Source organism: Entelurus aequoreus, linkage group LG02, assembly GCF_033978785.1.
Source record: "Entelurus aequoreus isolate RoL-2023_Sb linkage group LG02, RoL_Eaeq_v1.1, whole genome shotgun sequence".
Lineage (NCBI taxonomy): Eukaryota > Metazoa > Chordata > Actinopteri > Syngnathiformes > Syngnathidae > Entelurus > Entelurus aequoreus.
Genome location: NC_084732.1, coordinates 40,960,114 through 40,987,431, shown reverse-complemented (window position 1 = coordinate 40,987,431; position 27,318 = coordinate 40,960,114). Strand labels below are relative to the sequence as shown.

The 27,318-nt window shown below is 38.6% G+C and overlaps 1 protein-coding gene across 2 annotated transcripts in view; it reads right to left on the bottom strand.

The window, feature by feature from the left end:
• Positions 1-27,318, bottom strand: part of mafa (MAF bZIP transcription factor a) — a 160,341-nt gene that overhangs the window by 14,127 nt on the left and 118,896 nt on the right. The gene's annotated exons all lie outside the window — the stretch shown is intronic.

Here is a 27,318-nt window from a genome sequence, read left to right as displayed (position 1 = left end):
AAAAAACACCTTAAAAAATACTGTGATGTATTTAGTAACATAGGGATGGCCATAAATATGTATTAATCAATTATGTTTTGAAGCAACGGAGGCAAAATGGTTGTACCAGCAGAGGTGTTGTTGACTCAGTCTCCACAAGTTGACAATCTAAAAATGTCAAGTTGAACTACATCCATGGGCAGCATTGTATTGTGTTGACCATCCTTAATATATTGTTTATGAATTTTGATCTACATAAAATGATTGACTATTAATTAATTAACTAGTTGTTGAGCAGATAAATAGAATAGTTTAAAGTGATCAAGAGTACAGTGGAACCTCAATTGAAGAACTCTTCATTGTACAAACTTTTCGAATTACGAACAGTGTTCTGAATAACAACGTAATAGGATGTTCAAGTGACATTTATTTGAACCCAAAAGTAGATTTGTTTTGCAGTGTAAAATACTAGAGAATGGCATATGCAAATATATCATTATATTTATGTAGAATTAATTACTTGTATGTACGCTACAAATCCCATTACCGATGAGTTTGATGTCACGTGGCACGCTACTTTTAATGGTAATGGTAATGTCATTAGGAACAGCGTGAGAAGCACAGCTTAATGCAGGAAATATATTTTTACTAATGAAAGCAACAAACACGACCAGACTAAAATAAACATGATATACACTAGAAGGAGGCAACAGCAAACAACACCTAACATGTAAGTACACGCACACATACACACTACTACCGGTACTTCGAAAGAATAATGAACAACAATCATAGCGTGGCTCAGTTGGTAGAGCGGCCGTGCCAGCAACTTGAGAGTTCCTGGTTCGATCCCCAGCTACCGCCATCCTAGTCACATCCGTTGTGTTCTTGAGCAAGACACTTCACCCTTGCTCCTGATGGGACCCGCCATCAGTGTGCGAATGTGTGTGTGAATGGGTGAATGTGGAAATAGTGTCAAAGCGCTTTGAGTACCTTGAAGGTAGAAAAGCGCTACACAAGTTTAACCCATTTACCATTTAAATCAATGATTGAAATGACAAGCTTGCAATCCTACAAACAATCTCAACTGCATATACCAGACATTTGATTTTTTTTTTTAAGGAGCGCCTGGTTATTATATTTATTAAAGATTAATTATGTTAGTAATTAAAATAAGTTTTGGCAAAGTAAAAAGCAACTATGATAATAACTTTTTAAAAGTAATTTTCCAAACACTGATTAAGAACCACAGACCTAATAAACATATGCTGTTGTGTACAGACCTTGTCTCAGGGTAAGAACGTTTTCCTCCACTCAATGTGCATTGCAGCCATTTTGTGCCTGGCAGCACATCCATTATGAGTGGGCAGTGCTCGTTCAGTCAGCAGGAAAGTGCTGTCGTTTGCTTCTGTGCTTAGTGCAAATTGTTGTACTTTTTAAATGTTGTTAAACCTTTTTTACAACTTTTTCTAGTTTTCTTAGCTCAATATGAATGCCAAGAAAGCCATGGACATGCTTTATTTGCATTCATATTGAGCTAGGAAAAGAAATGGGAGGTTTGAAACATTTAGGAAGTACCACAGTGTTGACATCACTGCCTCCTCCCCATTTCTTCCGCTGCAAGCAGAGAAGATGAACCAGCAATGTAAAGTGGATTCTTTTTTATATAAATTTATTGTCCTGACCTGTTTTTTAAAGTAAAAGAGTTTTGCGATTTCAAACTGAGTACACCACAGGGCTAGTGACAGTGTCAGTGCCTACAAGTGCATACAAGGAGGAAAGTTCAACTCATTGTTGATGTTTTGACTTTGTTATCAAATAGAAAGTCAATCCATCACCCCCTTGTTATGATTGATATACAGTTCTGTATATAGTGCTTTATATTGGAGCAGCGTAGGTTGGTTGGTAGAGTGGCCGTACCAGTGGCCTAAGGGTTGCAGTTCGATCCCCACTTCCGACATCCTAGTCACTGTCCTCAGGCAAGATACTTTACCTACATGCTCCCAGTGTCACCCACACTGGTTTAAATGTTACTGGGATAATGGGTTTCACTATGTAGAGAAAAGTGCTGTATAAATATAATTCACTTTACTTCACCTGTGTTTAGTGTACAAACCTTTACTAAAATATGGACTTTTGTTGAGGCTGGAACCCATTTTTCATGTTTGCGTTATTTCTTAAGAAAAACAATGCTTCAATATACGCACTTTTCTATTTACAAACCCAGTTCAAGAATCAATTAAGATTGATAGTCGAGGTTCGACAATAGTAAAGTGAAGTGAATTATATTTATAAAGCGCTTTTCTCTAGTGACTCAAAGCGCTTTACATAGTGAAACCCAATATCTAAGTAACATTTAAACCAGTGTGGGTGGCACTGGGAGCAGGTGGGTAAAGTGTCTTGCCCAAGGACACAACGGTAGTGACTAGTATGGCGGAAGCAGGAATCGAACCTGGAACCCTCAAGTTGCTGGCACGGCCACTCTACCAACCGAGCTATACCGCCCGACAGTAGATCCCTGCTATTTGCTGAGTTTACATTCCAAGACGTACAAAATTGGCACGCCCATAAAAAGCCTTAAAAATGCATATTTCAATATTCTGAACCTTATATTATGCCTCTTTGTTATCAAACACATTTTAAATTCAGTTTTACACATTGGAAAAAAAATACAGGCAAACAGTAAACAATATTGTACTTACAATACATGCAGTTACACAACATCAAGTCTTGTCAGAGCATCTTCCTGTTAAGTGAATTGACTTGTGGCCCAGTGCCGTCTGCTGAATTCATGGCTGCAGCATTCCTTCCCCTGGCCATCAAACCACCTTCTATATAAGTAACCATGAAATAATATTTTTTTACAGTTGTAAGCAGAGAAAATAAACCTGCAACAATGTGGGGTATCTACTGTATTTCATATTCATCTGGATCCACCCAAACACAATTTAATGGAATTTCCCTTGGCCGAGACACTACCGCTCCTCAAAGTTTTACGTAAATCACCGAGTAGTTTTTGCATAATTTTGACGAAAACAGTGATGAAAACACAACATCTGTAGCAGAGGTAGCAATGCTACTTGATCAAGCAAGTCCCTGCATCCTCCCTCCTCATGCGTGTCCTCTCTCTCCAAGTGATCGAAGGCTTGACCGTGTCTGTCAATCTGTCAGCAGCTGACAGTTTTACAACATATGCACTATACTGATGGCTACCATCACTCAGTAACGATTGAGCTTTACACTGAAATCTAAATATGAGAACGAGAGAGAGAGCGAGAGTTGTAAAGGGCCAGTAAACAGAAGAGATGAATGTGGTTTCATGTCATTTGAGAAAGACATACAGGCAAGAGATGAAAAGGTCGGGAAGTTCATTTTTTTTGAGTGTCAATGAATCATTTAATGTTTTTTTTTTTCACACTGTCAGAAGGTTTGGAGGTTTCCCTGTGTTGAGGTGGAATCATTGACCTTGTTTTTTCCACCAACTAGCAAATATATGTTTTTCCATTCCAGTAATGACAAAGTAATTCTGGGTTAAAATAATGGAGAACCAGAAATACCAGACAAGATCTAACTAAATAGAGCAAAGACGTTTGTCACAGCTTTGTAATTTATTGTGCTGTTTGCAGCAATTTTCCATTTTTTAATACGCGGGATCATTTACAGTAGATGGAATATTTAATTATTACTTTGGTCCACATTAATTTTTTTTTCCACCTGCAAGTCTGAGCATTCACCAAAATCGACACATGATCAGACAAGTGTTCTTTATAGAATAAAGGGGCTGACAAAGTATACACATTTGTATTTCTGAGATTATTCAAACACACATTTTGGACATTCTTTTGTTTACATGTTTTAATCCAATTAATGCATTTAGATTAATCATGAATAAATACAGGTTATTACTCAATTGCATTATTCAAATGACCCCAATATTTGGGTACAAATTAATTTTATTGTCAGAATGTAATAAATGAACATTTTGAAAGGTTTTACTTAAATGCATGTCATTTATTCGCTCAAAATTTGGTAACCGTTTTATTTTCTTTACTTTAAGTTATTTACTCACTCATCTTAGCCCTGCGTATGCATTGACCTGGTCATTGACCACATAACAACCAATGCCATGTGTATATATATATATATATATATATATATATATATATATATATATATATATATATATATATATATATATATATATATATATATATATATATATATATATATATATATATATATATATATATATATACACAGTACAGGCCAAAAGTTTGGACACATCTTCTCATTCAATGGGTTTTCTTTATTTTCATGACTATTTACATTGTAGATTGTCACTGAAGGCATCAAAACTATGAATGAACACATGTGGAGTTGTGTACTTAACAAAAAAAGCTTGAAATAACTAAAAACATGTTTTATATTCTAGTTTCTTCAAAATAGCCACCCATTGCTGTGATTACTGTTTTGCACACTCTTGGCATTCTCTCAATGAGCCTCAAGAGTTAGTCACCTGAAAGGGTTTTCACTTCACAGGTGTCATTGTTTTGATGCCTTCAGTGACAATCTACAATGTAAATAGTCATGAAAACAAAGAAAACACATTGAATTGAGAAGGCGTGTCCAAAATTTTGGCCTGTACTGTATATACTGTATATTCATATATATTCTACCCAAACATTTAATAAAGTCAAATACAAATAAGGCAACAAGAGAAGTATCATACATTTCTATTTTCTATAGTAAATCTATACAGTAGACACGGGCATATAAACAACATGATTTGGCTAAATGTATGGACAGGACAGATTAAAAAATATATATATATATATATATTATATGTATATATATATATATATATATATATATATATATATATATATATATATATATATATATATATTATAAGATATATATATATATATATATATATATATATATAATACAATGTTTATTTTATAGTTTTTTTGGTTTGATTAACAATCGTTAAAGTAAAAATTGCGATTCATTCGAATATAATTGTATATACTGTGTATATATATATATATATATATATATATATATATATATATATATATATATATTTATATATATATATATATATATATATATATATTATATTATATATATATATATATATATATGTATATTATTATATATATATATATATAATTATATACATATATATTATATTATAATATATATATAATATTTATATTTTTATATATATATATATATATATATATATATATATATATATATATTATATATATATATATATATTTATATATATATATATATTGTGTGTGTGTATAAGAAAAGCAGCTAATGTGCTGCTGTGTTTGCAGTTAACACAAAACAGAAGCATCTTGCCACCCTGTGCTGTCATACGGGAGGCAGGCTCACATACACATGTTTAATTACTCGATTTATTCACCCTGTCACCATCTCTTCATCTTTTTCCTGCTGTGTTTTTGTTTTTGTTTTTGTTTTACCGTCTGGCCTGGATGCACTTACTAGTTCTTGTTCCAAATACACAATTTCTGCACAGGCAGAGGGGGTGTTTAGAATAAGTGAACCAGAAAAACTTGGCCCCGTATGCAAAGCGAGGGTCTAAAGTATAGTTCCCGAAAGTGTACCATTCAGGACGTCACTGCGTACGTTCTTCAAGCATCGGTCATACGCTAGCCCAGGTCTGTCTGTCAACGCTATATTCTCAAATCTACACTGACAGGTGATGACATGATGGAGACGGGCCTGCACTATTGATTGCGTCTTCTCCTTTTTTACTTCCTCGCTTCTTTGTCCAATCAGTCACTGCCTTATATGCTTTGCGCCCCCATCTTTTCTACCCTTTCTCGTTCTCCGCGTTGAGCACAAGATGTCAGTTATTTCCCAGCAGACACTGCGCAGTCTGACGGAGGACCCGAGCATTATATCACTACATGACACTTCCTCTACCGCTAAAACCCCCCGCCTCCCACCACCACAAGCAGCCTCAATCGCCCTGCAGACAACATCAAATATCGCCAGGCTTTTTTGATCATTTAAAAGGCTCGTGTTAGGAGAAGAGCTGTGCTTGAACAAAAGCAAACAAAGTGATTCATCTGTCATGTTTGTCAGTGGACCATATGTGCAGCATAACAGCTTTTCTGTCGCAAAGGTGTTAAATCACACATTATCATACGGAACGCAAAACTAAAACACCCTAGGTATCAAAAAAGGGACCGTGAGATTATTCCGTAATATATAGCATTTGACTTCTGCACACTCATTTATATTTACATTTCCGCATTTACAATTATAATTATTGTCAGTTTTTATATGATCGCTCAGTCCAAATCTTCTAGTAGAAAATTAATGCAGTTTGATGAGAAGGGTCAAGTCCCACCTTAGAGTTCAACCCCTCCTCTTATTGTTTTTGTGGCCCCTGTCCCTCAGACTAATAACTCCAAGGTCTGTGCTTGCAAAGTGTGTGTGGATGCCACAAATTACCTTACTAATTCAGCACCAGGGATTTTACACTGCAGCGTCTCGCAGGATTTATGGCATATTAAGAGAAAGGCGGCGAGAAAGAGGAAGACAGACCGATAATGCGTACCAAAGTGATTAGCTCAATAAGAGAAATCATGCATTTGTCTGCCTGCAATTATTACTATGTCTCTCATCACATAAATACTTAGAACAATGCAGTTAATGGTATTATTGGCTGCCCCCCCAGAAAAGGCTTGTTAATAAGCTTAATAGTTATTTCTTAAAAATCTATAACTCATTCCAGTGCATACAATATATATCATAATCTATGTTGTAACAAGACAACCCGCCTCAAGTTATGATATTTGATAGATGATAGATTGATTGATATCATCACACATATGACAGTGAGTGGTACACACTGTCCTCTTGTGGGAATGAGGAAAATGCATAGTTACTGGCCTTGGCCTTTAGAACTGGCTGTGTAAAATAAATATATAAATAATTACATGTAAAAATTTAAAGTATATCTACAAACCCCGTTTCCATATGAGTTGGGAAATTGTGTTAGATGTAAATATAAACGGAATACAATGATTTGCAAATCCTTTTCAACCCATATTCAATAGAATGCACTACAAACACAAGATATTTGATGTTCAAACTCATAACTTAATTTTTTTTTTTGCAAATAATAATTAACTTAGAATTTCATGGCTGCAACACGTGCCAAAGTAGTTGGAAAGGGCATGTTCCACCACTGTGTTACATGGCCTTTCCTTTAACAACACTCAGTAAACGTTTGGGAACTGAGGAGACACATTTTTTAAGCTTCTCAGGTGGAATTCTTTCCCCATTCTTGCTTGATGTACAGCTTAAGTTGTTCAACAGTCCGGGGGTCTCCGTTGTGGTATTTTAGGCTTCATAATGCGCCACCATTTTCAATGGGAGACAAGTCTGGACTACAGGCAGGCCAGTCTAGTACCCGCACTCTTTTACTATGAAGCCACATGATGTAACACGTGGCTTGGCATTGTCTTGCTGAAATAAGCAGGGGCGTCCATGGTAACGTTGCTTGGATGGCAACATATGTTGCTCCAAAACCTGTATGTATCTTTCATCATTAATGGCGCCTCACAGATGTGTAAGTTACCCATGTCTTTGGCACTAATACACCCCCATACCATCACAGATGCTGGCTTTTCAACTTTGCGCCTATAACAATCCGGATGGTTATTTTCCTTTTTGGTCCGGAGACACGACGTCCACAGTTTCAAAAAACAATATGAAATGTGGACTTGTCAGACCACAGAACACTTTTCCACTTTGTATCAGTCCATCTTAGATGAGCTCAGGCCCAGCGAAGCCGACGGCGTTTCTGGGTGTTGTTGATAAACGGTTTTCGCCTTGCATAGGAGAGTTTTAACTTGCACTTACAGATGTAGCGACCAACTGTAGTTACTTGACAGTGGGTTTCTGAAGTGTTCCTGAGCCCATGTGGTGAGATCCTTTACACACGGATGTCGCTTGTTGATGCAGTACAGCCTGAGGGATCGAAGATCACGGGCTTAGCTGCTTATGTGCAGTGATTTCTCCAGATTCTTTTGAACCCTTTGATGATATTACGGACCGTAGATGGTGAAATCCCTAAATTCCTTGCAATAGCTGGTTGAGAAAGGTTTTTCTTAAACTGTTCAACAATTTGCTCACGCATTGTTGACAAAGTGGTGACCCTCGCCCCATCCTTGTTTGTGATGACTGAGCATTTCATGGAATCTACTTTTATACCCAATCATGGCACCCACCTGTTCCCAATTTGCCTGTTCACCTGTGGGATGTTCCAAATAAGTGTTTGATGAGCATTCCTCAACTTTATCAGTATTTATTGCCACCTTTCCCAACTTCTTTGTCACGGGTTGCTGGCATCATATTCCAAAGTTAATGATTATTTGCAAAAAAAAAAAAATGTTATCAGTTTGAACATCAAATATGTTGTCTTTGTAGCATATTCAACTGAATATGGGTTGAAAATTATTTGCAAATCATTGTATTCCTTCTATATTTACATCTAACACAATTTCCCAACTCATATGAAACGGGGTTTGTATATTCAAGATATACTTTCAGTTCTGTTGCAGGATGTATATATTTAAAAGCCAAATGCAGTAAAATTGCAACAAATACATATGCAGAACATAGATAGTGCTGTCATCCGATTAACATTTTTAATTTGATTTATCACGACTAATCACAGTATATTACTTGCTTGCATGATTTTAGTTAACTTTAAAAAATACCCCAATATCTTGACACAAATGCAATTTTATTGTCAGAATGACACAATATAAAACAAATAAAAAATGTTTTAGTTGAATGCATGTCATTTTATTTGCTCAAAACAGTTTTATCTAAAGTCTCGTCTGGGTGAAATTGTGATGTGAAATTTGCCAGGAAGTAGTGCACTCCAGGCGGACTGTCCTCACTCATCTTTGCACTGATGGTTGACCTGATCAATGACCAATCAGGTAACAGCTGCAATTCAAGGGGCTGTTGGCAACTTCCTTACAGTTACATTTTTCGAACCAAAAAAATATAACAAGAACACCATTGCCTATCGTATGTTACAATTAGTGGTTTAACAAAACACATTTGTTTTAAAACGGTCTATATTTTTCGCAATTATTACGTTTGTGTAATAACACGTTTTGCCGTCCGAAAAAAATGACTGGTGTCACTCACCCTGTCACGTCAACACATGCGCACATGAAGCGCGTGCACACATACAAAAGCATTCTAAAAGAAGCATCTAACAATTTGGAGGTCTTGTTATTGTCATGATATATTATGTATTCAATGATAGCTAACACTAACAATCCAAAATGCTATTATTAGCTCACTACATCCAAAGCTAGTGTGCGTGCACCTGTTACGTACATACAGTATGTAGTTACGTTATTATGTCCTAGAAGCCGTAAGAAGACGGATACAACGCTTAAAATACACTGGAAAGTTAGGCATCTGTGTAAAGGTTGCAAACAGCCCTTGACGGTAAAGGAGCAAAATTGGATGATAAATATGCATTTTACATGGTCAAGGGCATATTTTTTTGTAATTAATTGCATGTGTTAATGTCGGTGTATCAAACTTGTTTTCATTGAGGGCTACATTGCGGTTATGGCTACCATCAGAGGGCTGCTTGCCACAGTGAATATATATAACTATAATGTATAATTGCCTATGCATTTGATTATTATATTTTGTTATGTACAAATTAATGGCTAACTTGTTTTTAATCACAAGTCAAGGAGCTATTTAAGCATTTATTTTTATTTTAACAAAAATATGTTTGGGATATATGATTATATAATAACATTTGCTGTAGTATCAGATAATAAAGGAATTGTAGTATCAGATAATAAAGGAATACATACAATTGCATGAAGTACATGTCAATTTTGTGTCAAAATTGAAAAAAGGAATGCATTTAGTAAGAAAGATGAAGTGATTTATTGACACACATTATTTCCAGGCTTTTGCAGGCCACATATAACTACATGGCGGGCTAGATCTGCTCCCTGGGCCTTGAGTTTGACACCGGTACGCTAACACATTAACTTTGGCAGCCTTAACAAATACACAAATAAATAATAGTTTTGTTGAATGAATAATTATTTAATCAAATTAATTAATATTAATATTTGGATTAATCACAATTAATTACAGGTTATTACTCGCTTGCATAATTGAAACTACATTAAAAATGAGCCCAATATATTTGGGTACAAATGCAATTTTATTAACAGAATGTCTTACGGGAACATTTTTTTAATATTTAACTTGAATGCATGTCATTTATATGCTGAAAACTTGGTAACAGTTTCATCTAAAGTCCTATCTGGGTTTATTTTGAAGTTAAATGTGTCAGTGAGCACACCAGTCGGAGTCTTCTCACTCATGTGTGCACTGACATATGCATTGACCTGATTACTGGCCATACAGCAAACTGGGCCACCTTTCAGGCAGCCATTTGTGGTTAAGGTAAAAGAGTGAGTATGTCACAATAAATAAAGTGATTAATAAAGTGATTAATCTTCATAAGTATGTGATGACTGCGATAATCTATTGTGATTAATCACATGAGTAACTATTATATTTTGTGTCTTATAGAGTGCGCCAGCATGTAAGCCGCACCCACCAAATTTTAGAAGAAAAAAATATTTTTACTATATTAACCTCAACGGATTTTAAGCCACATATACAGTATAAATGCTGTGAAATGAGACATTCGTACATTTTTATTTTCATACCTTAATTGTTTCCATACGATGCCTTTAACACGGCAGTAAAACGGCTGATCAAACAAAACATAAGTCATCGTCATGGACTCAATAGCTGCGGAAGCTAACTCTCCAATCAGATGACCGGACTCAATAACTGCACAGTGACGTTTCAGGAATTTATGAAACTGAAACAGTACAAAAAGAATGCCATTGTAAATTAACAATACTAACACAAACACTTGTAAACGTGTTAGCATATTCCTTAATGTCAATGACGCTAGCTTATACTTGTCAACCCTCCCGATTTTCACGAGAGAGTCCTGAATTTCAGTGCCACCTTTCTCACAAATTTCTCCCGATTTCCATCCGGACAACAGTATTGCTACACTATCTTTCACTGGGTGCCGTTTCCGGTCGGACAATAATAACGGCTCCACCTCGAAGTCAAATGCAGCAATCAGAACAGTAGAAGAGACATCATGTCTCAGACATGGCGAGTAAGTAGAGGAAATATGCGTTCTCTGTCTATGTATGCACCTGTATCTGTTGTTGTATAGGCTATGTTTTCATTTTCTTTTGATGATTACTTTTATTATTTTTTTATTTTATTATTAGCATACATTGCATATATTGACAGCTAATCTATGCAATGTATGCATTTTTGTTTATGTTTTATTTTTGTTATTATTTATCTTATTTATTGAACTAATACCACTAGTCACCATTTGCACGGGTACTGTGGACTGTTATTTTGTTGGTCAAATAAATGAACAATGTAAAATTTAAGTATTTAATTGTTCTTAATTGTTTGTGTAATATATATATATATATATATATATATATATATATATATGGACGACGAGTGAGCAGCGAGGCGGAGCGCGCAGGGAGCAACGCCGCAATCAGTACAAGGTGCGTGGATCGCGCAGCTGGGCACAATTGTATAATTTCCTCTCACTGAATAAAAGGGGAGCAGCAGAGGAGGATGGGAGAAAGGAGACGGAGAGAGACGGAGAAAAGAGACAGCCACAACGAGAAGCGGATGCAGAGCGAAAGCGCAAAAGAGCCAAAGGAAGACGAAGACGCACGCAGCTGAAGAGCTGGAGCGGAGGAGCGAGCAGAGCGAAGCGGAGCTGGAAAGCGGCCGACACTGACTTTCTTATTGCAAAATAAAGAAGTCTACACCTGCTCACGACAATGTCCTTCCTTGGTGGTCCTGCGAACCCGGACGACAACCAGAAACTGTCACATTTGGCGCCCACCGGAGGCGGGGGAGGACGATCCCCTGTGGGCTCTCGTAGGCGCTCTGGCCGGCCTCGCAGCAATAAGCCGACAACAATGCCGGCTCCTGCAGGTGTTGGCGGACCAGACGGGGGTGGGCGGCGAATGGCCCCCCGAAGGTGATGAAAATGATGACGAAGAGTGGGATGAAGATGATGACAAAAAGTGGGATGAAGATTGGGATGAAGTTGATGACGAAGAGTGGGATGAATATTGTGACAAAGATTGGGATGAAGATGATGACGAAGATTGGGATGAAGAAGTGAAAGAGGTAAATGAAGAAGTAAATGAAGAAGTAAATACAGAAGAACAAGGAATAGATACTGAAGAATAAGAAAAAGAAGAAAAAGATACAGAAGAAGAAGAAAAAGATTACAGAAGAAGAAAAAGATTACAGAAGAAGAAGAAAAGGATACAGAAGAAGAAGGAAAAGGTACAGAAGAAGAAGGAAAATATACAGACGGATGTGCGTGACGCTCAGCGCGCGCTCGCAGGACAGATCTTACATGTGTAACGGTCTTTTCCTGACTCTCTTGTTATCGTGCTTGGTGACTTTAACAAGGGAAATTTGAGCCAGGAATTACCAAAGTATAGACAGTTTATTAAATGCCCGACCAGAGAGGAGAACACGCTGGTTCACTGCTACACTACAATAAGCAAGGCTTTTCATGCAGTCCCGCACGCTGCTCTTGGACTATCAGATCACGTGATGGTGCACTTAATCCCTTCATACAGACAGAGACTGAAACTGGCTAAATATGTTATGAGGAACATTAAGTGTTTCACCGCCGAGTCTGTGGACGAGTTGCGTGCTTGTTGGGAAACGACAGACTGGGAGGCAATTGGAGCGGCCACGAACAATCTGGACGAGTATACGGACACTGTGACCTCATACATACAGTTCAATGAGGCGGGCATCATTCCAACGCGCACCAGGGTTTGTTATAACAACGACAAGCCCTGGTTCACACCCAAGCTCTGACAGCTGCGCAAGAAAAAGGAGGCTGCGTGGAGAAGCGGGGACCGAAGTACATACAGAGAAGCGAAGTACCACTTCACCAGGGAAGTGGAGAAAGCTAAATCTGTGTACTCTAACCGTCTACAGGAACAGTTCCGCTCCAATGATTCTGCGGCAGTTTGGAGAGGTCTAAGGGCCCTTACGAACTATAAGCCCAAAACCCCCCAGGCCCTGAATGACCGGACTCTCGCTCAGGGCCTCAACACACATTACTGTCGTCATGAACGGCCTTCAGCTCATCAAAGCCATGCCCCCCCCCCCCCCCCCCCCCCCCACCACCAATGCCAGCACTTCATTAAAGGAGTTAAAGGACTCAAAGGAATCCAATGTGACATCACAGGACTCCAAAAACATCATAAGACTGTAAAGACCCTCTCCATCAAAGAAGAGGATGTACGCCGGCAGTTCTTGAAGCTGAATACGCGGAAGGCCCCCGGGCCGGATGGTGTCTCCCCCTCCACTCTCAGACACTGTGCGGACCAGCTGGCTCCTGTCTTCACTGACATTTTTAACACCTCTCTGGAGCTATGCCGCGTGCCGTCCTGCTTTAAGACCTCTACCATTGTCCCTGTCCCCAAGAAAGCACGGATCACAGGACTAAATTACTACAGGCCGGTCGCGCTGACGTCTGTGGTCATGAAGTCCTTTGAGCGCTTGGTCCTGCCCCACCTCAAGGACATCACCGCCCCCCTCCTGGACCCACTGCAGTTCGCCTACAGAGCCAACAGGTCTGTGGATGATGCAGTGAACCTGGCCCTCCACTTCATCCTGGAGCATCTGGACTCCCCAGGAACCTACGCTAGGATCCTGTTTGTGGACTTCAGCTCTGCCTTCAACACCATCCTCCCTGGACTGCTACGAGACAAGCTCTACCAGCTCAGCGTGCCCGACTCCCTCTGCAGTTGGATTAATGACTTTCTGACAGACCGAAGACAGCACGTACGGCTGGGGAAGATTGTCTCGGACAGTCGAACCACAAACACTGGTACTCCTCAGGGCTGTGTACTCTCCCCCTGGCTCTTCTCCCTGTATACAAACTGCTGCACCTCCAGTCAACAATCCGTAAAACTGCTCAAGTTTGCGGATGACACCACCCTCATCGGGCTCATCTCGAATGGCGATGAGTCCGCCTACAGGAGAGAGGTGGACCGGCTGACGTCCTGGTGCAGCCTCAACAACCTGGAGCTGAACGCCCAGAAAACAGTGGAGATGATCATGGACTCCAGGAAAGTCACAGCCCCACCATTCCCCCTCACCCTGATTGACTCTCCCACCCCCGTCCCCATTGTGGACTCCTTCCGTTTCTTGGGCACCACCATCACCCAGGACCTCAAGTGGGAGCTGACCAACAGCTCCCTCATCAAGAAGGCCCAGCAGAGGATGTACTTCCTGCGGCAGCTGAGGAAACTTAAGGTGCCGACCGAGATGCTGGTGCAGTTTTACTCAGCCATCATAGAGTCCATCCTGACCTCCTCCATCACAGTGTGGTTCCCCGGCGCCACAGTCCAGGATAAGAATAGACTGCAGCGCATCGTACGTGCTGCTGAGAAGGTGATTGGCTGCAAGCTCCCATCCCTCCAGGACTTGTTTTCCTCCAGGACCAGGAGGCGTGTGGGTTGGATCACAGCTGACTCTTCTCACCCTGGACACACACTATTCTCCCCTCTCCCCTCAGGCAGGAGAGTACGCTCCATCCAGACCCACACCTCCCGCCACCTGAACAGTTTTTTCCCCTCGGCCATCAGGCAAATGAACAATAACTCCTAACAGCAGCTCCTTGAATTCCTTGAATCCCTTCTAAGTCTATCTGATAGCTCAGTCACAGCTCTTTTTATTACCAAATATGTGTTTTATGTGTTTTATGTCGCACGTTTGCACCAAGAAAAATTCCTAGTTTGTGAACCAGTTCTCAAACAATGGCAATAAAACTATTCTGATTCTGATTCTGATTCTGATTCAATTCACTGGCATGCTGCAGTCAACATGCCAACTGCACGCAACCTCAAAACTGCCGACATATGTGGCATTGTGCTGTGTGATAAAACTGCACATTTCAGAGTGGTCTTTTATTGTAAGCAGCCAAAGGCCCACCTGTGCAATAATCTTTCTGTTTCATCAGCATCTTGATATGCCACACCTGTGAGATGGGATAGATTCTCTTGGCAAAGAAGAAATCCTTGCTAACACAGATTTAGGCAGACTTGTGAACAGTATTTGAGGGGAATTGGTCTTTTTTGTGTAAAGTGAAAGTTTTAGAACTTTGACTTCATTAGAAACAACAAGAAACAACAAAAGTTTTGCATTCATATGTTTGTTCATATATATATATATATATATATATATATATATATATATATATATATATATATATATATATATATATATATATATATATATGTATATATATATATATATACATATATATACACTACCGTTCAAAAGTTTGGGGTCACATTGAAATGTCCTTATTTTTTAAGGAAAAGCATTGTACTTTTCAATGAAGATAACTTTAAACTAGTCTTAACTTTAAAGAAATACGCTCTATACATTGGTAATGTGGTAAATGACTATTCTAGCTGCAAATGTCTGGTTTTTGGTGCAATATCTACATAAGTGTATAGAGGCCCATTTCCAGCAACTATCACTCTAGTGTTCTAATGGTACAATGTGTTTGCTCATTGGCTCAGAAGGCTAATTGATGATTAGAAAACCCTTGTGCAATCATGTTCACACATCTGAAAACATTTTAGCTCATTACAGAAGCTACAAAACTGACCTTCCTTTGAGCAGATTGAGTTTCTGGAGCATCACATTTGTGGGGTCAATTAAACGCTCAAAATGGCCAGAAAAAGAGAACTTTCATCTGAAACTTGACAGTCTATTCTTGTTCTTAGAAATGAAGGCTATTCCACAAAATTGTTTGGGTGACCCCAAACTTTTGAACGGTAGTGTATATATATATAAATATATACTGCGATGAGGTGGCGACTTGTCCAGGGTGTACCCCGCCTTCCGCCCGATTGTAGCTGAGATAGGCTCCAGCGCCCCCAGCAACCCCGAAGGGAATAAGCGGTAGAAAATGGATGGATGGATGGAAATATATATATATATATATATATATATATATATATATATATATAACCCACAGCACGTACTAATATGCATGAAAACACTCCTACAGTCATCACACATGGGACCGTAAAGTAAGTATATATATTTTTTTGTTATATTGTAAAACAAATGTTGCTTGGAGTGATGAATAAAGAATCATTTCGAGCAGGAGCGCTATGGGCGGTTATACTTCCAGTTTATCGTACGAAACAGGAAGTAAATTTACAACCCGCAGCACCTGTAGTAAGCGAACTTGTCTAAAGGATGACACCGTAGCATAAAAAATAACACACCTTTTCAGTCTCTATGTCGGTGTAATATGAAAACTATTTGTTGAATTCAAAACACTATGGCTGTTAGCAAAGAAAAATCCATAAATTAGCTGCACCGTTTAATAAGCCGCAGGGTCCACAGCGTTGGAAAAAACACAGCGGCTTATAGTTCGGAAATCATGATAGTTATGTTTGACAGCAATGATAAATATGCATACACTGTTCTATTTCTGAAGAAGCCTGTGATAAATCCAGTCACAATGAGTTTGTTTACCTAAATGCTGGATACATTCTGGAACATATGACAACATGAGTTATCATTCCATGGCATACACAAATGGTCAAGTGTGTAGGCTGAAAGATGCAGCGGCCCTTTTACTTGCTCTCCTGAAACTACAAGTTAACTTTTTTTTTTGCATCCACACCTACCACCCCCAATGTTCTCTCTCCACCTCCGATGCTCTCATTCTCTCTCTCTTTGACGGCTCAATAACAGGTGCCAAGCTAAGAGAGCTGTTACAACTGTCCCTGAGTGGTTGTGTCAGCAGCAATGTTGGGCTTGAGCTTTCCAACCTGCTAACCATGCAGGAAAAAGAAGAGGAGAAAGGAAGACAAAAATGAAAAAAAACTCTCCAAGGTTCCCAAATGATGCCCGCTGGGAGCCATCGTGCGCTAAATTTCACCGTGTGGTCCTCCGCTGTTTTCTGTCTTTTGGCTTCCGGACTCTGATTAACAGACAGCGCCATATTGGGCCTTTCTGCATGGCGGAACCCCGGCAGCTGCGTTCAGCAGAAAAAGAATAGCAGCACATAATAAAGATACAACCATAAAGCTTATAGATTGTTCCTAGTAGGAAACTGAACCAACTTGGGCCATACAACCATATTACTCCAAATATTTTAGTGGATGACGATTGATGGCATCAAAATAAACTTTCACTTGAAGAGCCAATCCAGCACAAGCTGATAGGCTGATCGTCAACTTTAAGCACAAACGAGACGATCCGTCGTCGTGATTGCTCATCTTAACTCTCCTTCAAGCACACTCCTGGAGATTTGAGAAGTACGTGGCCAAATCTATGCAAATGAAGACGCTTTGTGAAAAGACGCATCCGCATGCATGGAACCAGAAGCGGGCAATAATCACCGACGGATTGTGTGCAAACAAGAGATGCTAAGCACCTCTGAAAGCAACGGCAAGGCACGGCAGCCGCAGCATGAAGAGATAAGTCAGACAGGTGATTTTACCGTTTCTTTTCTGCTGATGAGCTACTTAACATTTCACATCATCTCAACCTAAAACACTGATTATGTGCACTACTTATACTGCACAAACGTCTTTGTCTACTGAGAGCTGTGTTCTTTTGATTACCTCTTTTACAGCAGCAAAACGACTGTGTGTAGTAAATTATAGGACACAACTTAATGGAATGACACATGTTGCAGGAGGAACTTACCATATTTTTTGGACTCTAAGTTGCACCGATGAACAGGTATATTAGGGTCTATTTTCAGACATAAGGCGCACCGGATCATAAGGCGCTTTTTTTTTTAACATTTGAAACACTTTCTTTGTGGTCACATAACATATACTGACCAACTGCATCTCTGTCTGGACTGGAGCCTGCAGTGCCTCAGACTGGAAGTCTCTGCAGAGAGTGGTGAGGACAGCGGAAAAGATAATCAGGACTCATCTTCCTCCTCTCCAGGAGATCACAAAAAGCCACTGCCTGACCAGGGCTCAGAAAATCTGCAGAGACTCCTCCCACCTCCACCAAGGACTGTTTTCACTGTTGGACTCTAGAAAGAGGTTCCGCAACCTCCGTTGCAGAACCTCTAGGTTCTGTAACCGTTTCTTCCCTCAGGCCATAAGACTTGTGAACGCATCAAAATAATCCACTCAATTCCCCCCAAAAACAGATTAATTCGCTAGAATATAAAGACAATATAACATACATCCATAAACATGGATGCATATGCAAAAGTATTTATCTGTACAGTAATCTATTTATTTATATCTGCACCTTATTGCTCTTTTATCCTGCACTACCATGAAATTCCGTTCTTATCTGTACTGTAAAATTCAAATTTGAATGACAATAAAAAGGAAGTCTACATCTAATGTAATGGTGGTTCTTTGGTCAAAATTATAGATTATGTTTTACAGACCTTCTTCAAGTCACTTTCTGACCGTCTCTTTAGGATGCACCATTTTGTGGGCAGTCCTATTTACGTGGCTGCGTCTTCCCCTGCCATCTTTTGTTGTAGCTTTTAGCCCTTTCATAGCAAGTCTGCTAACAGATTACCTTGAAACTAGACACTACTTTGTATTAAAAATGGCAACAGCGGAGGATGAATGCCCCACAACAAAAGGATAGAGAAAAAGAAGGAGCTTATTCACTACAAGACGGACTATAATGGCAGCCACGCGCAAATTTTCGGGACTTATGGAGATCCCAAATACACAACAGCAGGTACCAAAAAGTAAGAAAAGTCGTTTTTGCATAATAGGGCAAAACAAAACGCCATATAATTTCACCTAATAGGTGACATTTTGGGATCTATATACACACACCATAATAATACTCGTAAGTTGAAGCACAGTACGTCTGACTATGGTCGCCGTAATGATCCGACAATGCACCAAGTGGTGGGGCTTAGTTGCTTACCAAAGTCGTACTAAAATATTTTGACACATTTTTGTGTGCCGTTTTATATTCTCAATGAAACATCAAAGTTTTGGTCTTGATTGCTTACTTGCTAGCGTAATTTATTGAACAACCTGCAGGTGTCAACCTGCAGTCCACACATACCTCTTATGTGTGACTGCCATCTACTGGTCACACTTATCATTATGCCATGTGCCACATAAAGTTGGTTCGAGGTCAGTAAGCACAACCAGACTTAAGACATGCATAAGGCGCGCTGTTGAGGATTGCTCCTTATATTTCGAAAAATACGGTACTACATTTTGGTGAGTGTTACAGTTTGTTCTCTCTGCTGACTCTACAAAATCGACAATAGAGCATTCTTAATCACTGGGTCTTTTTTTTTCATCAAGGTGCATATACATACTGTACATACTGTACATGTCTACTCTGACCTGTCACTTAAAGATGTCCATGTACAACATAAACAACAAGAGCAATTCCTATTATTACGTTTAAATCACAATGACCTCCAATCCGTTCGTCATCCTCCATAAACTACGAAATAGTGTCTCTCACCTGTCCACTTTTTTCAGTTTTGTTAACAGTTAAGTACATCTCCATGATATTTTTTCATTGTGTCATTATTAAATTATGCCCACAGACAACATATTCAAAACAGCTACCATTTAAAGCAGGCCTGTCCAAAGTGCAGCCCACATCTCATTTTCCATTGGCCCGCGACACATTCTACAAGCAAAATAAAGATGTCCCAGATTGGAAGAATACACGAAAAATAATGGAACCAGCCCAAATCCCACCAAATGGGACCTTAAAACAAAATTGTTTGACGACCCGTGTATCTTACACTCTAAGTCAGGGGTGTCAAACTCATTTTAGCTCAGCGGCCACATAGTAGGAAAATCTATTCCCAAGTTGGACTGGTAAAATCAAGGTTAGGATAAAATAAAAATAAAGACAACTTCACTTCGACTGTTTTCTTGGTTCAATAATAGTACAAACACATTCTGAAAATGTACAAATCATAATGTTGTTTTTTTACACTTAGATGTTGCGGTTAATAGTATCCCATCTTCATTTGTTGTTATTTATACTTTTGGAATAAATTATGTAATCATGTTCTTCATAATAATAGATGGAATTAAGTCTGGCAGAGTTATACAACGTTCCCATTAGTGTTCATTTTTAATCTATCAGAAGATTAAATCAATAATAATATCAAAATCAAATTACAGGATTTTATTAGTGTAATTTACTCATTTTAAATTTACTCAACCGATGTAATGCTGTTATGTGGTTTATTTTGTACATATTTAACATGATCCACAACAAAAATTGTGAATTTGGACTCATTTAATTAATCACAGATGAAGTTGGAAGGGGATACATATTATTTCAGCATATTTATGCGCCCCCAGAAAATGTGTCTCCAGTTATATGTACAGCACGAAATATACAGATTTCAAAAGCATTTGTTTGGGTATAAATATCACAGGTTACATTAGCAACATATTTAACAATCAAAGCATGAACGCAACAATCCACATGTTGTATCATTACTATCACTAACAGGCAGGGTTAGCACAATGTGTACAAACACAGAAGTGTTGACACACAGCACATAGCTCTGTGCGCTCTTGCTGCAGGGGATACAAAGAATTGCTATTACAAAATGTTATTTTTTAGTTTCTTTCATTTAAAAAAATTACAGCTCGTTTTTATATTTAGCAAACTCAGACAAAAGTTGTTTGCGGTTTTTGATGAATTTCGTGCATCCTGTCATGACGGTTGTGTACACCTTTCTTACAAAACAAGGTAAGTTTTCGAGTGTCCTAAATCCCTCTAAAATGTTTTAATAATGTTAGTGAAGAAGAATAAGAAGACACTAACTTGCTTCTGTTACCTATGACACAAAGCTAAGCTGTGGATGTTTTGATCAGATAGTTTAGCAAACTTTTTTCACCAAGTACCACATTAGAACACAATAAGCTCTCCAAGTACCCCCTTTACGACCAACAATAAAATACAATAGTGTAGTTGGCCCAGGTATTCATTAAAAACCAGGCAAATGCTTTACTTAACAAGTATATTTAATATTTGTATCCACTGTAACATCTCACAAAGTTTGAACAGTAACACTGTTTAATTATAGGATAATAAAACACTACTGAATAATGAAAGAAATTGTTGGCTTACTACTAGATAGAGCCTGTGCTCCATACTTTGACAATCTGGTTTAGTATATATTGATTGATTTACACTGCCTTGGTCTCAGTATTGTTCATGCACAAAAAAAAATCAAAAGTGGCCCCCTTCAATTTTTCTGTATGTAGCCCTTGCTACAAAAGTTTAGACACCCCTGATATAAAAGGATCTGCAAAAAAAAGACAAAAAAGGATCTGCAAAATGGTTGTGTAATTGGCACACCAACATGGTGTGCCAATTAGAATTAATTAATTAAGAATTTAGATGTGCCTCTCATCTAAATTCTTGTTTTTAATGTCGATGGATGATTGAATTCATCCAGGTCATTGTATTCTCAGGGCATTCAGTCGATCGCAACTGGACTGTTCAGTTGGTTTTTGAAGACGTTGTGCCTCTCATAGACTTAGATTGGTCAGATGTAGTTCGATCGAGGTCAAATCTGATCAAGTCTGAGAGTATGAAATGATAAAGCCTGCTCGAATTCAGAGGCGAAACGTCTTTTTCTTAATATTCTGTATTTTCCAGAGTTGAGAGTTTGAGTTATGGGGTCTCTTTTGAAAACAGTCAATGTATAATTTGCTTGAAATGCATTATCAGGCACCATGCATAAATACATGTAATGTACTCAAAAAGTTGTGTTTGGATAAGAAGAAACAAAACAATGCTTTAAAGTATGGTTCCTAAAACTTTTTTTATGGCACTGTATATGTAGATGGACTGCATTCACACAATGAGGAAAAAAGCACTGTGCTCATTCTTATCTCTAGGAACATTCTGTTTTTGTAACACGGAAGACGGGCAGAGGATGTTGGCATATAGGTAATCTAAATTTAGCGGCCATACCATCAGGAAGGGGGCGTTTCATTTTACACGCACTCAAAAAAATGATAAATTTCAAAGGTGACCCGATGGCTTCACTTACAGCTGATTGATCTGCTTATGTGAGTCAGGGTGGCACAAAGTGGACAGGGCAGACACAGAACACCTTTAGGATGCTTGGAAGGACGTATATATAGGCTGCCTTACCACAGCACATATACAGGACACTACACCAGTTCATCCGAGTGCAATGTATGCATCAACAGTCAGTTCCTAATATTTTGTGGAGGTAAATCTGAATACAATTCAGTAAGAAAATTCGGTAACACTTTAGTATGGGGAACATATTCTAAGTAACAAAGACTTAATTAAGAGTTATTTGGACACTCGGGGAACATATTGTAAGTAACAAAGACTTAAAGGCCTACTGAAACCTACTACTACCGAGCACGCAGTCTGATAATTTATATATCAATGATGAAATCTTAACATTGCAACACATGCCAATACGGCCGGGTTAACTTATAAAGTGACTTTTAAAACTTCCCGGGAAATATCCGGCTGAAACGTCGCGGTATGATGACGTATGCGCGTGACGAAGTCAGAGTAACGGAAGTTATGGTACCCGTAGAATCCTATACAAAAAGCTCTGTTTTCATTTCATAATTCCACAGTATTCTGGACATCTTTTGCAATTTGTTTAATGAACAATGAAGGCTGCAAAGAAGACAGTTGTAGGTGGGATCGGTGTATTAGCAGCGGACTACAGCAACACAACCAGGAGGACTTTCTTGGAGCGCTAGCCGCGCTAGCCGCGCTAGCCGCGCTAGCCGCCGACCTCACCTTGACTTCCTACGTCTCCGGGCCGCCAAACGCATCGGGTGAAGTCCTTCGTCCTTCTGCCGATCGCTGGAACGCAGGTGAGCACGGGTGTTGATGAGTAGATGAGGGCTGGCTGGCGTAGGTGGAGAGCTAATGTTTTTAGCATAGCTCTGTGAGGTCCCGTTGCTAAGTTGCTAAGTTAGCTTCAATGGCGTCGTTAACAGCATTGTTAACCTTTGCCAGCCTGGAAAGCATTAACCGTGTATTTACATGTCCACGGTTTAATAGTATTGTTGATTTTCTATCTATCCTTCCAGTCAGGGGTTTATTTTTTTGTTTCTATATGCAGTTAAAGCACGATGCTATCATGTTAGCTCATAGCTAAAGCATTTCGCCGATGTATTGTCGTGGAGATAAAAGGCACTGAATGTCCATTTCGCGTTCTCGACTCTCATTTTCAAGAGGATATAGTATCCGAGGTGGTTTAAAATACAAATCCGTGATCCACAATAAAAAAATGAGAGTGTGGAATCCAATGAGCCAGCTTGTACCTAAGTTACGGTCAGAGCGAAAAAAGATACGTCCATCACTGTCTCTCAAGTCCTTCACTGTAACGTTCGTCATCTACGAATCTTTCATCCTCGCTCAAATTAATGGGGTAATCATCACTTTCTCGGTCCGAATCTCTCTCGCTCCATTGTAAACAATGGGGAATTGTGATGAATACTAGCTCCTGTGACGTCACGCTACTTCCGGTACAGGCAAGGCTTTTTTTTATCAGCGAGCAAAAGTTGCGAACTTTATCGTCGATTTTCTCTACTAAATCCTTTCAGCAAAAATATGGCAATATCGCGAAATGATCAAGTATGACACATAGAATGGATCTGCTATTCCCGTTTAAATAAAAAAAAATCATTTCAGTAGGTCTTTAATTTAGAGTTATTTGGTTAGGGTTAGAGGGTTAGGGTTGTTGTATAATAAGGCCATGCAGAATAAGGCATTAATAAGTACTTAATAATGACTAATTAAGAGCCAATATGTTACTATTTTGCATGTTAATAAGCAATTAATTAATGGGGAATATGTTCCCCATACTAAAGTGTTACAGAAAATTGATATACATTAATTATGTTCTATTACAATTGTTTATAGTTTTCTCATTGCCATACTATGTGTAGAATTAAAACACATATGTTAAAGATTTATTGCTGAAAATGTTACATTATTTTTCTTATTTTGAACAATAATGGACAGAAAAATCTGGCATCATGTAATAAAATCAATGAAAGTTCCAGAATAGTTTGTTTTTTAAGGCTATGCAGTATTATACAGTATGTGAGTGTTTGGGAACAAAGCAGGCATGTGTGAATATCTCGCAAACTCGTAAATAACGCATGCAATTCATCATAAGCACGCAAAGGAAATGTCAAGGGCATAGGAGTCCCCCCCACCCGTGTCGAGGTCACACACAAAACATAAACAGCAACACGCGTTGGCAAACATACGCAACATTTGCATGCTGCATTGTCGGCCATGCGGCACAACGACAGAGTTGCGGCATTGACAAATCACTGAGACCTGGAAAAGGGGCCGAGGTGGGACTAATTGAAATGAACTTTAGAGAAGGAGGGGGGGGAGACGTCTAATTAAACATGAACTTTCCATGCTGTGTTTGTGTTGACATCACACAGCCTAAATTTACGCTCATCTTGTTTAGCCAAATCTGGCGATGTAGGCAAAATGCTGCGTTACATGAACACAAAGAAGGAATAGGGTCATCGCTCCTCCTCAGTGGAAAACAGTTTTTCCCTCGTCCCAAGTCACTTTTTTGGAAGTGGATAATTAGTTATCTAGCTGTTCTCTTTCGAGAGACAGTTGCACATATGGGAAGTTTCGTTTTCTTCATTTATATGAGATCTGCACCTACTGACATACAGCCTCGTGTGATTGTATGCACGAGTGGAGAAAACACAGGCGTGTAATTAATTGTTGCTTTTTATTGCCCTTTCTAGCTTTTATATCACTTAGTGGAGGAGATATGACGTTTCCCAGTGAGAGCCAAATTCCTCAATGACTGTTTACAATGTCTCTATGCTAAGTGTTCTCCTTTCTGTGCCTGATCAGAAAACAAGACCACTTTTGTTCAGGATTCCCCCTAGATTGCCAAGATACCTGTGGCAGCAGGGGTGTGGTCACCATGACGTCATCATATAATTTGCATAATGTTTTATGATAAAATGATTTTCGTTAAAAGGCAAAAAAAATGTATACATACATTTAAAAACTAATCTGTGTTATTGTGTGAATGCTCCAATCACACATATGGTTTTCTACACCAAAATTCATCTATTTATTAAGCTTCTTCTTCTTCTCCAGATTTTGGCGCGGTCTACCTTCCACATTTTTCATCCGATTCAAACTGTTACAACTTCAAACTGTTCAGCCCGTTTGGGAATCACGGGCTTTCCCTTGACAAATACCAAAAATTCCCAGGTTTCCCAGAATTCCAGGTTTTCCGGGACATTTTTCCCATTTAAAATGATTTGGCCATCTTTCAAATTTCTACCATTTCCACATTTTTCATCCGATTCGAACCATTCTACCTTCAACATATTCCACTCATCCTGGACATTTAAACTATTATTTTTTCAGGTTCAAAAATATTCCAGGAATTCCCAGAATTCACATTTTTTTCTAAACCTTTTTTCACCCTTTTTTCTGTCAACTACTCCTTCCACATTTTTTAACACACTTCAACTGTTCCACCGTCAAATCATTCCTCTTAATCAGGACAAAAAACTAAGTTTATTTTTGAACTTTAAAAATTCCTGTTTTTTCCGAAATTCGATAATACCTTTTCTCAATTAAAAATGTTACTACTTCAACATTTCGCGACTGATTTGAAAAATTCCAGCACCAACCATTTCAACTCATTCAGAAAATTCACATATTTTTCATAAAAAAATCCCGCTTTTCCTGAAATTCCCAAATTTCCATGAAATTGCCATTGAAATGAATGGGATATTTTTCAAAGTTCCTCAACTCCCACATCTTTTTATCCGATTCAAACCGTTCCAACTTCAAAATATTCAACCTGTTCAGGAAATGTGTGCTCCTTTCAACAATTATAACAACAATTCCCGGCTTTCCTAGAAATCCCAGTCTTTAGGGATATTTTCCCTATTCAAAATGAATTATCAATTTTTCAAACTTCCACAATTCCCACATTTTCCACCTTTTCAAACCATTCCAACATCAACACATTACAATAATCCTGGACATTCAAACTAAGACTTTCCCAAGTTCTAAACCGCATTCCGGTTTTCCTTGAAATTCAAACTCTTCAACATTCAAACCATTCCAACATTCAAACTATTCTTAAATTCATACTACATTCTGTCAGCATTTCAGTTCAACTTCAGCATTGGAGCATTCACATGCAATTCCTTCAGGAATTGCCTCATGTAGTTATTAATTAGTATTAACATACGGTACATTTTTATATTACAACTTTTGCTATTTTTCAATTGTTGCTCCTTATTGTACAATGTACTTCTTCAAGTGTCTTGAGACTTAACTTTTTCTTTGTTAAAAATGACTAGCAACTAATCTAGCATCTTTTTCTGATGTTATTGAACACTGTACTCGTGTTTAGAGACTCTAATTCTGTCCCTCGATGTCTCCAACGAAAAGTAAGCTGCTGTGAGCATGACGTCACACTTGCTTCGCACCGCTGTGACAGTTGGACTTTCTCTCCTTAAAAGGCGCCACTGTCCTCTTAATATTTACACATTTTGTAGATTGCAGTCCGCGGGTATATCTGTTATATATTTAAGTTACATACACATCGCAGACAACGCTCTAGACAATCGCGTGCGTTTTGTTTTTGTGAATACATCATCCGGTTTTGGCAGTGCTGTTTAAGCGTACAAAGTCTTTTTTCGGGGGCCAGATTTTTGGTGCATCAGTAGTCAATAATGCGCAAATAATCGGCTATACATGTTATATATTCATACTATATATATTCATACTGTAACAACCTGCTGATAGTAGTGTTTTATGTTCATGTGGTTTTGATTTTATGTTTATTTTTCCCATGTCTGCAAACACACCGTCTGTGCCTGAAAGGGCAAGCATGGAGGTGAAAGTGTTTTAACGGGAGGCAAAATCGTTTTGGAATTGAGACGGTTGTTAGCATAAGATTTGCAAAAAAAAGTTAGTACTAGCGGCTGACTTTTGACTTCTTACTTTAATTTGTTTTCATGTAAAAAACCCTTATTTTCAATGATCAGTTACATTAAGAGGAAACCCTGTAGTTGGTTTGTTTAAGGTCCCCTGAGAATTGATCCTCGCATCCTACCTCGGCTCTCTTTTCTTTCTTGCTCA